Below are 4,241 nucleotides of genomic sequence, written 5' to 3'. Positions count from 1 at the left end.
GAGAGTGATATATTCTGAAGCAAATGTGATATAAAAATTAAAGATGCCAATAACATTTTATAAAATTTAAAAACAAACTGAATATTTTAATTATAACATGAGAAAAATTCCAAATGAATGAATTTCATATGAAATAAAGATAGGATTCTAAAAAACCCCAAACTCACAAAGCTGCTTTATAAAAAAAAATCACTTTTATTCCTTTGGTTAATTTATCAAATAAATGAGATGAATATGTGACTGAACCAAACATCTGATTGTTTTTGCACCTTTAGGCTTCTAGATTAATGAAATCTAATGGTAATTTAGGAACTTAATACATGTCTACATAGGCAAATCATGAGGGTGATTATTGCATATTAAAACACATCCCACTTCAGATGTCACCATTGAAGACTACCATTTTATTTTTTATCACAGTCAAGATATTTATTGTGTTGATATATTTCATTAGATATTAATTTTCCTTCCTCACTTTCTCCCCATAAACACAGCCTTAGGAGTAGTGAAAGAAATTATGTTTCTAAAGGACAGGAGCTTGAAGAACTATTCTAAAATAGAGATGAACAAATGAAACAAAGAAAAGAAAGGAGAAAAAGGGAAAGAGCATGCCATATATACATACATACATATATACACATAGACATATACACAAGCACACACACATACATACATAATGTGGAAAATATATATTTATGTACATATATGCATTGTGTATTTCTATGAATATATATGTGTGTGTATTTTCATTGTTGTTTGGTCATTTCAATGATGTCTGATTCTTTGTGATCCAATTTGAACCTTTTTTTGGAAAAGATACTGGAGTGGTTTTCTATTTTCTTCTTTAGCTAATTTTACAGATGAGAAAACTGAGGCAAACAGGATGAAATGACTTGCCCAGGATCATATAGCTAGTAAGTGTTTAAGTGAGATATGAACTCATGAAGGTGTCTTCCTAATTCTAAGTTCAGTACTTTATCCACTGCTCCATCTAACTGCCAATAGATGTTAGATAGAAGATGATGATGATAGATAGATAGATATAGATAAATGATATAGTTTGTATATGCATATTATCTATGTGTACAAATATGGGAATATATATGTATATATACACAAATACACATAAACATACACATATATATATACATACACATATACACCCTTTCCCCCCTCATTTAGAAGTTTAATTCCCTGAATGTGTGAAAACAATAATGACTTAACAATGATCTTTATGGTAACCCCATCATAGACAAATCCTATTAAAGCCATCATCATTATGCTCCTCCCCATTGTAGTCATCTAAATTATGTCATCCCCATCATTGTACAATGTTAATTAACACAGTGTTATTTATGACAAAAGAATCATCTCTGCTTAGGGTTATTTATTATCAGTTAGCATATTTAAAGTCTCAAGGATACTAAATAGGCATATTATTTTTGGGAAAGAGAAAAGCTGTTCCACAGGTACATAAAATACATTTTTGATACAGAATTACTTGGGAGACTCCTCAGTGGAGCCATTTTTTAGACTCATCACATACAGGCTTGATGAATTCAAACTCAACACAACTAGCACTGTCATTATTCATCTTGAGCCTATCTATCTGAAAACTTCATTTTTAAGATTTGAGAAAAAAAGTCATTGGCTACTGCCTTCTGAAAATACTTTTCTTCCTTCAGGCTTGGATACATCAATGCATTAACTGTTGTGTGAGCACATTATATAGTTTTTCATTGTGTAGAGTTTCAACAATATTTGGTATATTTTTCACAAAGATGCCTATCTGAGTACAGAACCCAACAGCCTCAGGTCCAGGCAGTAGTTCCCCTAATTCAGTAAACTCCACTGAATAGCCCTAGTGTCTTCCTGAACCTGAAGGCCATCTCTGAAATTGTGGTCTGTCCCATTCAAACCTGTGATATGGATATCATTATAGTATCTTTCCTGAAAACAGGGGATTAAATTAATATTTTGGTCTACTTATAATAAACATGTTTGGAGGGAAGAATCCAAATATTACTTTTGGGAACTGGGCTATTTGACTTCTAGATGTTCTAATTAGCTCTATGCAAGTTATTAAATCAAATTCAAGGATGCAAGGATCTTTTTCCACCACAGAAAACATGATATAAGATAATAGTTAAAAGTATCTCCTTGGGGACTAGACAGTCTACAGCACCTCTATGCAACAGATTTTCCATGTTTGTTTGTTCACACACACATACATGTGCATGTGTATATATCAATCACCAAGGTACTACTTCTGCCTCAGCACCCCATATATACAGTAAGTCATCTTAATAGATAAGCTAAACCATGTTGAGGGTAGCTGATAGACTTTAAACCCATTGGAAAGTTAGGGAGATGCCTACCAGAAGCTTGTGAAGACTTTCCTGGGAAGAATAGGTAGATGAGAACAATTTGTTCCAATGGTCATGAAGGCAGCTGAAGCAGGGATTGTGAACTGCTTAGAGCTTGGCAAGATATCAAAGATGTCACCCACTATATTCTGGGCCATTGCCAGTTATCCCAACTTTTGTCTAAACTCTGTACTTTGATGACTCTGGATGACAGAGATTGACAATTTGCAAAATTCTACTTCATTTAAATTTAAATTTAATTCATGCACAAGACTCATCTATGATATTATTGATCTTCAAAATTAAAGAACAAACAACAAAAACAAACATTATATGTTTGTGTTTTCAGCCACAGATTTTGAGGTAGAAAAAATAAAGAAAAAAAATTTATGAGAGAATCTACACCTGCTTAACTTCTCAGATTAAGAGGTTTTTTTCCCCTAGTAATTTCTTTTATGATACAGATCTAATGTAAAACTCAGATATATAAACACTGAACTCTGAAGATAGAATATTACATATACAATAATTTATATATACATATGTATATTCAATTGCAAGTTAGTACTACAAAAGTAAATTGTAAAATGATCTGAAAAATGTTCTACATGAGGATCAATAAAATAATGCATTGCCAAAGCTATAAATTTTGCAGAAGAGTAGTATTATGGATGGTGCAGAAAACTTATTCTTAGATAAAGCCAATAGGTAGAAAAGTTAATGTAATATTATCTTTATTATTATTATGTACCATGAACATAGTAGGTGTACAATATATGTTATAGAATTAAAGTGATTTTGAGACTTAAAATTCTTCCTATATTCAATCAACATTCAATAAAGACCTATTATGTGTGTTTAATATCATTGTGGTCAACCAGGTGGCACAGCAATAGAAATCTGGGCCTGAAGTTAGAAATACTCATCTTTCTAAGTTCAAATTTGGACTCAGACACCTACTACCACTATGACCGCAAGCAAGTTACCTAATGAGTTCTATTTTAAATATGTTGAATTTAAGATGTCTAGTGAACACCCTGTTCTAGGTATCTGAATAGCAGTTAGAGGTAAAAGATTTGAAGTTAGTAGAGGGCTTAGGGCAGGATAGATATCTTTGAGAATCATCAGCATAGAGATGGCAATTAAATTTATGGAAACTGATGAGATCACTGAGTAAAGTAGTTTAGAGGAACATGGGAATGAGGTCTAGGAGAGAACCTTTTGAGACATGAATGTTAGAGGGCATGATCTGGAGAATTCAACAATGGAGACAGAAGAAATAATCAGATAAGCAGAAGACAGTCTTTTCAATGAGTTTAGCCACAAAGGACAAAGGAAATAAAGGGCAAAAATTTGTGGTAATGAAAAGATCAACAGTTCACAGAGTTTTTTTTTTTTTTTTAAGTAAAACTTAAAGAAATGTGAGTTGTATTTGTTGATCAAAAGTTGAAGTGTATATATGAAGAAGTCTTAGTATTGGGGACATCTCAGGAAAAAAAAAACACAACTTTACTACAATCGTTACTGAATGCAAAATTCTCCAATTACCTGGGGAAATGACATGTTACTTTTGAGTTCTTTTCCATTTACACCAAAAAAAAAAAAAATTAAAGAAAAAAAAACCAGTACAGACCCCTGGATTTGGATCATTAGTTATGTCCCAGGTGAGCAATGGTGTTTGTTCAAACACTTAGCCCTGAGAAGTTATTCCCAGTTTCCCTTTACAACTTATCTAGCCTTCTGCCAGTGACATCTTATTATGAGTCTAGCATCCTCTTCTTCCTTCTCTTGATGTGGACCGGTGCCTTGCATATCTGACTGTCCCCTATGCCCGAGGACATGTCCCTCCACATCTCTAACTTTTGACATTCCTGT

At 32.8% G+C, this 4,241-nt stretch overlaps 1 pseudogene; it reads right to left on the bottom strand.

Annotated features, from left to right (window-relative positions):
* Positions 1-1,321: 1,321 nt before the first annotated feature.
* On the bottom strand, positions 1,322-2,207 carry LOC122738605 (annotated as a pseudogene).
* Positions 2,208-4,241: the final 2,034 nt, after the last annotated feature.

The sequence above is a fragment of the Dromiciops gliroides genome, chromosome 2 (assembly GCF_019393635.1).
Source record: "Dromiciops gliroides isolate mDroGli1 chromosome 2, mDroGli1.pri, whole genome shotgun sequence".
Classification (NCBI taxonomy): domain Eukaryota; kingdom Metazoa; phylum Chordata; class Mammalia; order Microbiotheria; family Microbiotheriidae; genus Dromiciops; species Dromiciops gliroides.
Note: the sequence above shows the minus strand (reverse complement) of the source record. Positions and strands in the feature narration are given on the sequence as shown.